The 12,614-nt window shown below is 41.0% G+C and overlaps 1 protein-coding gene and 2 long non-coding RNA genes across 8 annotated transcripts in view; 2 read left to right on the top strand and 1 right to left on the bottom strand.

Annotated features, from left to right (window-relative positions):
- The window catches only part of LOC308460620, a 428,649-nt gene that overhangs the window by 114,443 nt on the left and 301,592 nt on the right, over nt 1–12,614 (top strand). The window lies entirely within an intron of this gene.
- Nucleotides 1–12,614, top strand: part of GALNT1 (polypeptide N-acetylgalactosaminyltransferase 1) — a 60,094-nt gene that overhangs the window by 1,128 nt on the left and 46,352 nt on the right. The window lies entirely within an intron of this gene.
- The window catches only part of LOC308460613, a 102,588-nt gene continuing 95,915 nt past the window's right edge, over nt 5,942–12,614 (bottom strand). For 2 of the 6 annotated variants that reach the window (XR_013978625.1, XR_013978626.1), the window contains 2 exons: nt 7,742–7,835; nt 5,943–6,548 (listed from right to left, as the gene is read on the bottom strand). This is a non-coding gene — a long non-coding RNA (uncharacterized lncRNA). Of the gene's footprint in view, nt 6,549–7,741; nt 7,836–12,614 lie in introns of all 6 variants that reach the window. The other 4 variants (XR_013978624.1, XR_013978627.1, XR_013978628.1 and 1 more) reach the window with 4 other exon arrangements.

Consider the following 12,614-nt stretch of genomic DNA (forward strand, 5'->3'; position numbering starts at 1 on the left):
GCTGTGTAGTCATCTGTGAAAGTGTTTGAAGCAAGTGAATTTGACTATCTTTGCTTGGACAGTTTGATATAAAATATGGCATAATAATTGTCACTATTTATCCTATAATTGTACCGCTTGGCACTGCTGTCTCAAAGTTTGCTTGTTTTACATAGCTGTGGAGGAAATTAATGATCCTGAAGCAGGCTGTGCCGCTGGCTATTTTAAAATGGTGTGTTCCTGTTCTCTTTAAAAAGAAACAAGTTCCTCTTTCACTGTAAGATTGACTACTAAATATGCTCAATTTCTTCTTGCCGGCTTGGTTACCCCTCCATTTCAAAGATATTAAAGTTTGAGTGAAGCACATAAAGGCAGCTGCCTAAACAGCAAGCCCTCTTCAGAACTCTTTTGAGGTAGGAAAAAGGTGACCCAGAAAAGCTTCTCTAGGCTGTGCTGGGGATAGTAAGATAATGTATTTTACTATGTAGCTAATGAACTTCAGGTAGTTAGAAATGTTTCCATGACCAAAGAGTATAATGTCCTTTGTTTACAGCCAGTAGAAGGATTTTCTTTTTTTAGGGAGGGATGGGGAAATGGACACATTTGGGGAAACAATACCATCATGCTGCTGGCATTATGTTTGCAACTAGTTTTTGAGAATTTTTGTACAATTTTGCAATCTTGGTAACAGACTTGACAGACCTTAATAAATTTTCTGTCTATATACACATGTAAACTTAGGAAATGGTTTGTTCTTCTAATATTAAAGTGTTATTTTCATAAAATGTGCCTTATTTGGGGGAGAGAATACTTTCATTCACCAGTGCTGGTTTATTCAGTCTTTCAATGCTGCTTTAAGTGTGTTTTGATGATTGAAGGCACATGTGTCTTTAATTGGTACATCATAGATAAACCTGTACAGAGGATATAGAGAGTGGATTTCTGGTCTTTGTTTTGGTAAGTGATGTGCATCCCATTTTCCTTTCTAGGACCTGGGTGTCTCTTCATGCAGGTACTAAACAGTGAATGTGACAGAGCTTGTTTTCTTTGGTCAAGTGGAAGGGTGGGAGCTAGATGGCTAGCTCAGGGGAGATGCCAGGTGCTCATGAAATTAGGTTCCCTGCAAAAGTTGGATGCTTGTGATTTTTTAGTGGGGGAGAAGAGAACGATGGAGAACTCTGTTTTGCTTCAGGTTAGTGGTAGGTAGCATTGTGCCTCCATATGTTGTTGGACTACAACTCCCATCATCTCTGCCCATTGGGTAACCATGAGTGTTGACTTTAAAAAAAAAAGGGTGCTTTTCATAGTTATGCTGTTATGTTTGGTATTTTAAGGATATTAATACATTAAGTGTTGAGTACTGTACTCCAGTCATTTCCTGAAGGAGTACAGTTTCTCATTAATAGTGATCTCAAAAGTACAGCCTTGGGATACCTTTATTCAGTTTTGTGTGCAAGAGTATGCTTTGCTCGGTGTGTGCATCTGTGTGTACTAGTAGCAGTACAGTAGCTGTATACGGAAAGGTTTGTTTAGTCCTTTGTTTCCTTTGTGCCATGTGAAATTAAATGAATAAATAAATAACTGGAAAAAGGCTTGTGTGGAAGCAACTTTTGCAGTATTTTAATAAATCATTCTCATTTTGCAAAATGGTGGCAGCATATCCCCAAGAATCCTGGAAAGATTATTATTAAATTGTGTGACATTGGCAGACATATGTCTGCTGCACCTGGCAACAAACATGTGAATGATAACATACTGCAGGTTAACCTTTATAAAATTAGTTTGTTAACAATGTCTGCTAATCTCAAATACCATGTGTTAATTTTGTCAACTGTCATATCTGAGCTTATATATATATTTGAGAAGTAGAACACTGTATGTACTTAAGTGTTCTTGTTACCAAGGTTATAATAAAGATGTGGACTAGGAATTTCCATCCAAGCACTTTACTACAATAGGTGACTCAATAGTAGTAGTTTGTACTTTCAAAAAGAAAGTGAATGCTTGGTGCATGTTGCATATAGTATAATGCATGCTGGTTCCATATGGTAAAAATTAGGCACACATTACCTTCCCCCTCCCCAATAAAAGTCTTTTTTGTTCAGATTACATTTTGACTATTCATTTATTGTAATCTATCTTTTGAGAGAGTCTTTGAATATATTGTTAATGAATACTGTGATAATGAAATTAGTTCTAGTAATAATAATTTAATTATTCATACCCCGCCCATCTGGCTGGGTTTCCCCAGCCACTCTTGGTGGCTTCCAACAGAATATAAAAGCATAATAAACATCAAACGATAAAAACTTCCTGATACAGGGCTGCCTTCAGATGTCTTTTAAAAATTGTGTAGTTCTATATCATCTGATGGGAGGGTGTTGCTGCCGAGAAGGCCCTCTACCTGGTTCCCTGTATCTTCACTTCTCACCGTGAGGGAGCCATCAGAAATCCCTTGGGAAGTAGACTCAGTGTCTGGGCTGAATGATGGGGGTATACCTTCAGGTATACAGGGTCAAGGCCATTTAGGGCTTTAAGTGTCACTCTGAATTGTGCTTGGAAGCATACTGGGAGCCTGTCTAGACCCTTTAGGACTGATGTTATATGGTCTTGACAGCCACTCTTGGTCTACAGTGTAGCTGCCGCATTCTGGATTAGTTGTAGTTTCTGAGTCACTTTCAAAGGTAGAGCACATTGCAGTGGGAGATAACTAGAGCATATACCACTCTGGTGAGACAGGGCACCGGCAGATAGGGTCTCTGCCAACATGCCAGATGGGGCTGGTAGATAGCTGCCCTGGACACAGAATTGACCTGTGCCTCCATGGGCAGCTGTGAGTTCAAAATGACTCCCAGGCTGCTCTCCTGGTCCTTCAATGGCACAGTTACCCCATTCAGGACCATGGAGTCCCCCACACCACCCACTGAACATAGGGAGAGATAGTTAGAAGTTTTGTATCTTTTCAAAAGATGCCTGAATCTCTCCCTTCACCTGAATCACCTTTCATCTGTTGGTAGATTCTGCCCCTTTTGTATGTGAGATGATCCTTTTTACCTAGATTCAGTTTGAGTTGAGATTGGAAAGGCTTGTAGATCAGAGAAAAACATGCAGAACAGAGCTGAATATTTTCAATTTCTTCAATGCAATTCCTACTTCAGACTTGCCATTTAGAACTTCAGAAGGCATGTACCGTGGTAACTCCTGGGTCAGATTACTGCAACCTGTACTACATTGGACTGCCTCTGGGGGACCGTTCAGAAACTCCATATCTGAACATGTATCCAGCTTTGAGCCAATCACATAGAAGACTGTCAATTCATTTTTGAGTGCAGTTTAGAGTTTTCACATAGGAAGCCTTGCATGGTTTGCATGTGAACTCTCCTGGACCTAGAGATCAACATCCCTTTTGTGTGCCTCTTCCAAAATAAATTTGGAGGGTGGCAACAAGAGAACAAGTCTTCTATTTCATACGTAGCTGCCCAATTTTGAATGCTTTCCCCATAATGCCATTCAGTGTTAGAAACTGGGAGAGGAATGCTAGGAGCCATGTGGCTCCTTGGACCTAGGTTGTGGGCGCCAAAACAAAATGTCAAGGTTTCTTTTTCTTTTGCTGCCCTGCTGCCAGGCAGACCGGGGTGGGGTGGGGGGAATGCTGCTGGGCAATCAGGTAGTCTGCAGGGAGGTGTGGCAGCAAAAGATCTGTCTTTTGCTACCGTGCTATCCTGCAAAACACCTGATTCACCTGGCAGTGTGGTAGCTATTTTTATTTTTTTGCTGCCTCGTGAATCAGGGTCTGCAGGGTAGCGTGGTAGCAAAAGACGCATCTTTTTTTGCTGCTGCTGTGCCTGGCAAACCAGCTGAATGCAGCCAGGCAGGTGGCGATGCTAGGTGCCAAGGGTGGTGCCCAGACATTTCCAGTCACGAAAGGCCAATTGCATTTTGCGACTGGTGCCTGGCTGGTTTCTGATGCTGGTGCCAATCAGTGTCCTTGCTGTGAAGTGGTGGAGCAGGCATATTTCCCTACTGGGAACAGGCACCCACAACCAATGTAGAATTGAAGCCCAGCCTCTCATGTAGCGGCTGATGTAACAAGTGACACCAGCTGTTTGACTAGGTCGGCATGGTTTAGGAGAAATGGCGTTGCTGGCCAAATTGGATCCCTGCTTTTGCACAGCAGAATTGTTTCTGGCAGTGTTTCTTGGTTAGCAAGTTTTAAAAGTAGGGCCAGGGGAACCTAATTCACGAGGAACCAGAACTTGACTAGTCCTTGCAGCATGAAGCATCTGTCACTTTGACAAAGCTAAAAGCCAGTGAAAAAACAATAGGTTCTGGTGAGTTAGTAGTGTTAAACAAATCCCATTATATTCAGATTTCTTAATTTTGCATATAAGGCAGGGAACTTTTAGGCCTGATAGATGAGGCAAAGCTGCCTCAGCAGATTTAATGAAGTTAGCCTACAGGGAAACTTAGATGTTTCAGCGTATCTTTTGTCATCTCTCAGCAATGTTTCACAGCTCCACCTGTACAAATGTAAAGATGCCAGACTCTCACACGCTCCTGGCTTCCAAATGCCAGAAATTAGACTAGCAAAGTGATGAATGACAGGGAGGGGAGGGGTTAGTTGAATAAGAGTGCTTGATGTTGGAAATTTGGAAGTCATATCCAGTGGATCATCCCAGTTACTCAGAAGGTTTTCTGAACAATTTTTTAAAATGCTGTGTATTCCCAGTTTAAGGCAGAAGGTTCTTAAGGAGGGGTGGGAGGCTGACTATCAAGTATTCAAAGAACTCTCTAGGGATAACTCCCATTCCTCTATAATCTTAAGGGTCATTACCCAAGAAGAAATCTTGCATGTTAGAAGAAGTCTTTTAGGAACCGAGGTCCTTGTTAATACATTTATATACTTAATTTGACATCCTAAAAGAGCTTTCAGATGATGGATGGCTGTGGAGATAACATCTTTAAGAGAAAATTGTTAAAATTTTGGATTAGGACTGAAACCTTAGATTGTAAATACTAAAGGTAAAGAACCCCTGGATAGTTAAGTCTGGTCAAATTCGATTATGGGGTGTGGCATTCATCTCTGCTTTCAAGCTGAAGTCTGCAGACAGTTTTTGCGGGTCATGTGGCCAGCATGACTAAACCACCTCTGGGGCACGGAACGCTGTGACGAGTGCCAGAGAGCATTGAAGTGCCGTTTACCTGCCTGCCACAGGTATATCTACAGCATATCTGCAGCAGCGTATCTACTCACGCTGGTATGCTTTTGAACTACTAGGTTGGCAGGAGCTGGGACAAAGCAGCAGGAATTCACCCCATTGCATAGATTCGAACCTTTTTTTTACCCTTTTACTTTAAATACTATTAGGGTTTTTGTTGACTCTATGGGAATCTGCATCAGTAGATAAAGGAAGAAGAGGCATAGCTTCCTGAGGAAACTGCTTAATTGATCTAGCCTGAAGTTACAGTGTATCCAGTTTGACAGGAATTTGTATAGTCGTACCTCGGAAATTGAGCAGAATCCGTTCCGGAAGTCTGTTCGACTTTCAATGTTTGGGAACCAAGGTGTGGCTTCCAGTTGGTTGCAGGAAGCTCCTACAGCCTATCGGAAGCTGCGTCGGATGTTCAGGTTCCAAAGAACATTCACAAACTGGAACACTCACTTCCGGGTTGGCGGCGTTCGGGAGCCAAAATGTTCAACTCGCAAGGTGTTTGGGATCCAAGGTACGACTATAGTTGCATTGATATTGCTAAATGAGGAGCTGTACAGAATGCTGCTCAGCCGTTAAATTATTATTAGAAGGCTAGCTAGTACCTAGGTTTTTGGATTTTATTTAAATTTGCCTAGACCAAGCCCCTTCATAATCATTAGAATTAAGAACATCAGATTTGATAGTGGTAATGTTAAAACGTTAAAATCAATAATAAGATCTTTATGAGATAAAGTCAATAAGTTTTTTTCTAATCTGGGATCATGGAATTGATATCTTTATCCATAATTTTAGGAATTTTTTAATGTTTTGTTTAAGTTCTACTTTGCTTAGTATCATTAATTACAGAATCCCGATTCCTAACATGATTGCCACTCCCACTTCCTAGAGATTAAAATTAAATTAAGTGGCTGTTGATTAGATGAAGGTTTTCTGAGATATATATACACTACCTGTCATTGCATTAACTTTCAGTTTCCCATTTTTAAAAAACTCCAGCTTGTCTGCCACCAGTCCTCAAAAAATCCCCAGGTGACTCCAAAATTTATATTGGGCTTGAACCACTGTTTGGCTTTTCTCATGCAGAAGGGGCTCATTCTCACAGCATATTGTTTTTGTAGATTTTCTCAAGGTTTGGGTTTTGATGCAGCAGGTGGGCACAGGAAGGGAGAAAGAAGTTCTATAAAAAAGCTCCCATCTTCCACTCTGCATTTTCGCATCTATTTTCAGCTGTTGCCACCCCCCCCCCCCCAATTCTGCTGCTACTGCTTCAGTGCTTTTTTAAAGTTGAAAATGTTTTTCAATCCAAGATCCCAGGCAATTGTGTCAGTGTCGCAGAGGGCAAACGAACCCTTCACTCTAAAGGAGAAAATGCATCCTTGTTACCCAGGCAACTGAGCCATTCCTTCCCTGCACAGCAAGACTTTTTTTTCCTGTTTCAGTTGGTTGTAGGAGCAGGATGGGAGTGCACATGGTTTGCATGTCCACATTCTGCACTTACATTCATGATTTAAAATTCATTATACTTTAAAGAGCTCTAGCATTCAATCACTGATGAAAAATGGAGTTTACAAATGTCTGACTTGGAGATGGAAAGCCTGTCAACTTTCTGATGTTGTTGAACTAGAACTTACAACTTGTGGAGAGCCACAGCTTGTCCATCTCTGTTATAACTCATATAGTCATATTAATTGGTTGCTAAAACAGTTAACAGTTTGCAATGAAATAGAGCTTTTATACTCTGGTTTTGGTCCAGAGTATAATGACTCTCAATTCCATCCTCCACCCCTTTCCCTCAGTTTATCTTTAGTTTTGTTTCTTATCTGATTGTAAGTTACAGGCTGGATTTTCAATAATTTAGCAGAGGCCGAAGACTGTTCTCAGCTGTTATATATGAATTTAAAGAATTTTTTTATCCTGCTCTTTAGCCAAAAATATGCTCCCAGGCAGCTTATAAATGAAAATAAGGCAGCCTTGTTCTAACACATACAGTCTAAAAGACACAACACAAAGGGTTTGGAACGGAGAAGGAAATCAGACAGCATTCTTAGTTATAAGGTTCTTGTAATGTCAACTGGAATAGAATAAACAAAATAAAAAAATTCCTTCCAGTAGCACCTTAGAGACTAACCTTAGAGATGCGGGTGGCACTGTGGTCTAAACCACAGAGCCTAGGGCTTGCCGATCAGAAGGTCGGCGGTTCGAATCCCCGCGACAGGGTGAGCTCCTGTCGCTCGGTCCCTGCTCCTGCCGACCTAGCAGTTCAAAAGCACGTCAAGTGCAAGTAGATAAATAGGTACCACTCCGGTGGGAAGCTAAACGGCGTTTCCGTGTTCTGCTCTGGTTCGCCAGAAGCGGCTTAGTCATGCTGGCCACATCACCCGGGAGCTGTACGACGGCACCCTCGGCCAGTAAAGTGAGATGAGCGCCGCAACCCGAGAGTCGTCTGTGATTGGATCTAATGGTCAGGGGTCCCTTTACCTTTTTAAGGTGCTACTGGAAGGATTTTTAAAATTTTGTTTCTACTACGGCAGACCAACACGGCTACCTACCTGTAACTGGAATAGAATAATTTGAAGAGGAGGAGCCAAAAGTTGCTGGTCTTTCAGTATAGTATTGCTGATGGAGGGGCTTGATACTCTTTCCCTAGACAAATAGAACAGATTATATAATAAGGGTTATGTTTCTTTCTAATAAAGTATGCTACCTTTGAACATTTTCCTAATGAATTAGAGTTCATTTATACTATTATAGATAATGGGATAGTTGACAGGGTGGGAGCAAACCAGCAGAAGGTATCTCTGAATGCATAGTATTTAGTATAGTGGCACTATAAAAGGCAGCATCTCTCTGGTGCCTTTACCTCTCTCTTGTCTGAATCGCTTTGCATTTATTGCAACTCATATTAGTGCAGAACTGTCAGCTGTGTCTCTCACATCAGTATCAAATGGAATACATAACAGCTTCAAGCCTTCTGGCTTTAACTTCTGTAAGTTTGCATGGTACAAAGTTGCACTGTCTTCATGAGAGGGTTTTGTGTCTGAAATCAGAACATTTCATAGGTCATTTGTGATTAAAAGTTAGAAGAGAATCCTCTTCTTTTGTCACTGTACCGTAGGAATATAAATGCAAACCTCCTGGATCAGTTAAGTTATATTTAGTTGAGTACTCTGTTTTTACAGTGGCTAAGTGGATACATCCCGGAAGTGAACAATCAAGATATGAATTCAACAGCCTTCTCTCACTTGATCCTCAGCAACAATAAAAGACATGATACATCTGATCCTGGGGGTTGTCTATGGTTATCATGACTCGTAGCCATTGAAAGCCTTATCCTTCATAAATTTGTTTCGTCCCCCATTCTAAGCCTGTGTTAGTTACTGGTCATCACCCTATCTTGTGATAATGAATTCCTTAGTTTTAACTGTGTTCTCTTTGAAAGGGTTTTCTTTTTTTCTGTCCTGAATTTCCCCCCATTCAATTTCTTGGAAAGAATCCAGGTTCCAGTATTGTGAGAGAAGAGAGAATTCATTCTTGTACATTTTCTCTGCACCATGCATAAATTCATACACCTCTGTCTTCTTGCATCTGCTAGCAGTGCCCTTCTGAATTAATATAAGAACACCTCCTGGATCAGAAGAGTCCTGTATTCTGTTCTCCCACTGGCCAACCTAGCACTCAATTGTTTGCCATCCATAACAATGTTACTCTGAGCCAGGGGTCAGCAACCTAAGGCCCATGGGCTGGAAGCAGCCCACAGAGTCCATTTAACCAGCCCATGAGCTGCCCCTGAACCAGCGCAGTGCGGCGCGGGGACTCTCTTCCGCAGCACCGGAAATCGCTTCTGTGCATGCCCAGACGCCCAAAGTCGTGTCCGCGCATGTCTGCGGTGCCAGAAATCGCTTCTGTACATGCCCAGAAGCTGAAAATTGCTTTTGCGCAGGCAGGATTTTCAGCGTCTGGGCATGCACAGAAGCAATTTCTGGTGCCGCAGACATGTGCAGGCATGACTTCTGGCGTCGTGCTGTGCCGGTCTGGCCCATGGAGGATCTCTGCAGGAGTGATCCGGTCCATGCTCGGTAAGTCTTGCCGATCCCTGCACCATAATACCTATGATTCGTTGTAATATTTCCATTATGGCTAGTGGTCATATCTTCTATGAATTTGTCTAATACCATGCAAGCTGGTGACCATCACAATTTCTTGTAACAAATTTGATATTGCTGTGTGAAAAAAAAAATCAGTTTCTCTTTCCTGATATACTCATTGATCAGTTTCATTGGATGATCCCAGGTTCTGGTTTCGGAGAAGAAAAAAACTTTTTCTTTCACTTTTGCCACATAGAATCCAACTCTATGTTACAAGGGACCCTAAGGATCATCTAGTCTAACCCCCTGTACATGCATATTTTATACACTGGTCATTCCTCCCCTCCTTGTATTTTCTCCCTGTACTGTACTAACAAAACCTAAGCGTGGCATTTGCTCATATGGGAGTTGCTCCAGCCCCCTAATCCTAGCTGATTTCTTGTGCTGATTTTTAATTCCAATTTTTAAGGAGTTCTTTTATTCTTATAGATATTTTCCCCAAGTTTGTTTTTGACATCTTTTACTGTAGAAATGATTTTGAATAACCCCCAAGGGTTCTGAAGAGCTCTGACTCTCTTCACTTTTCCTTTCAACTTTCTTCTTACCAGTCACATTAGTTTTTGAAGTGTTTCTTATTTTGAGATTATCTGTGGGGCCTTGCATTGCCATCTGCAGTGATTTTGTGGATGTGTCTACCCATTCTGAGATGCCTATTTTGACTGACTTCTTGCCCTCTTTGAAGCACAAATCAATCCTTCCGCAGTCACAGTTTTTGTGATGAAAGGTAATACATTATTTGTTATTTGGTCAGGTAGAGACAGGAATCAGAATTGTAGAGTTGGAAGGGACACGGTGAAGGTAATTTAGTCCAGCCCACTGTAATGCAGGAAACATTTGCCTAATGTGGGACTCAAACCCACAACACTGAGATTAACAGTAAAACAGTGCAGACCAGGGATAGGGAACCTTAAACCCAGGGGCAAAATGCAATTCTCCAGGTCTTTCTAACCATGCCTGCTTCACACCCTCCTTGAGTGCACTTTGCATGTTCTTGAACTGTGATGATACTTCTGGCATGCCTGGATGAATAGGTGTTTAAGTACTCATTGAAGCCTCTGACTGAGCATAGCTTTACTATTCATTGGTAAGGATTGCATCTGTTGCTCTGCCCATTGCTGGCATGCAGTCTCTAGAAAGCTGCCCATGAGGGTAGATAAGTGATTTGACTTTGCATAAGACAGGTTCATGTGTTCATTACCTATATGGCCATTTATGGGTTGATGGGCTGATGTTTCATTCACATTATTAGAATATTTATTTTCATGCTCTGTAGTGAAGATGATGTTAAAGATACAGTTAAGGTTCAATATTCTGTTAGATTTTGCTACAAGATTGATTCTTAAGGACAGATAAAGCTTTCCTATTCCCATTGTGCTGGTGTGGTTAAAGGAAACATGTTTTGTTGCCCATAGACAATTTTTCGGCCTTCCAGTCAATACCTTTGCATGCGTAGTTTGAGTACAATGTGCATCAGGATTCATATCCAGAAAAACTGAATAGTTTTCCCCTGGCAGAATTTTTCCTATAAGGAGGATTGCAAGCTAATATGAGGATGCTGTGCCTATTTTTTCTAGACTGCCAGTTTTGTGTCAGGAATGCTTTTTGAATGCAATAAAATGCTAGAAGACTTCAGTAAGTGAAAGGGGCTACTTAACTGTTTTCTGCTGTCTCGTGATACTTTGGAGAAAGAATATTGAAAGTGATGTTCTGGTATTCTATTCTATTTGTTTATACTGTACTGTCGTAGTTTTAAACCCTTTGTTGCCACTGTATTTGAGTGACATACAGTTTGGGTTAATTTTTCTTGTAATATCTGATCTTTTACCAAGACTGTTTCCTTCCAGTTAGTCATCAATAGAAAACCTGAAACGGTTCTGAGGAACTTAAAAGTAATTGAAGCTGCTTCAGTAAACTGTAAACTCAGTTCAATGCACTTTTGTTTGCACTATAGTACATAAAGACCAGAAAATCTAGGTTACTGTACTGTAAACAACTTTGAGCATGGAATTATGTGTAACAAAACTACTTCAATTGTCTATAATTTGGATTTAGGTAAAAGACTAGTGGCTTTGTTAAATACGATATGAACAATGATGTATTGCTAATAGGTACATAGTGGATTCCAACCAGAATCTGTACCCTGGAATAATTTTATTTGGCTTTTGGCAGTCCTGTCTAGTTTTATTCAAGGTGTAGTAGAGAAGTTGCCCACTATTTTAATAAAAGAAAATTCATTTCAGAGAGCTGAATTTTTAGAAGCTCACAAAATAAGGACTTGAATTGTGGTGGATGATAGTACAGCTTTGGGGAACAGGATCCAGTTGGAGGACCAGATCCTGCATTCTCCCTACCCTCACTCCCAGCAGATCACTTTTACAGATGGGCAGATGACAATTAATTTTTTTAACATACCTTGAACTCAAGTCACATTGCAAAAGATGAGTACAGTTGATCCAAGCAGGGCTTGAATTCACCACTGATTGGCATTGACATAAAACCCTCCTTTTGGGAAGTCCCCCAAAAATGTCAGACAGCAAGCGTAAATACTTAAGCAACAGCTCTTTCTGATAAGGGTCCCAGGCAGTTGAAGAAGCTTGCCCCTTGATGGTACTAACAATGTCTCCCATAGTAACGCTAGCAACTATGCCACTCCAGGCTTGTTTTAGTAATATGGTGCCTCAATAAATTTTAATTGGCCATGGCAGCAGCTAATTTCATAGTTACTAGTTTTGAAAAATATTAATTGGGTCACTTTAAAATGTCTTATTTTTCTTACCCTTCCTCAAATGGCTGTGGAAAGTGTACATAGTTCTCCCTACTCTGTCCTGTCATCATAAGCATGTGAGAGGAACAGGCTCAAGGTCTCAAAGTGAGCTTCATCGTTGAGTGGAGTTTTGATCTCTTATCACCACAGCCCATGTCAGTACCTCTTTGCTGTTCCATATTGTGTCTCACAGAAGGAGATAATCTTTCATGTTAATGCTACTCAAAATGAGCTTGTAATTTGACTAGACTGATCTCAGCCTTGCCTTGAAATAAGATGCAAACACATGTATTTGAAATCAGTTTTGCACTGCTTTGCATTATCAATATACAATAGTATTTAACAGAATAAACAAAGCCTAAAACGTCTCAGGACCACATAAACCATCTGGGACTCTGCGATCATCATCTTACTTCCTCCGCGAGAGGTCCGGAGAGTAGCAACACAAGAGCACTCTTATAAGTTACTTTCTGCTAATGCTACTACACACTTGATCTTAAAAGAAGAAGTGGG

Source organism: Podarcis pityusensis (assembly GCF_964106645.2).
Source record: "Podarcis pityusensis genome assembly, chromosome: 13".
Lineage (NCBI taxonomy): Eukaryota > Metazoa > Chordata > Lepidosauria > Squamata > Lacertidae > Podarcis > Podarcis pityusensis.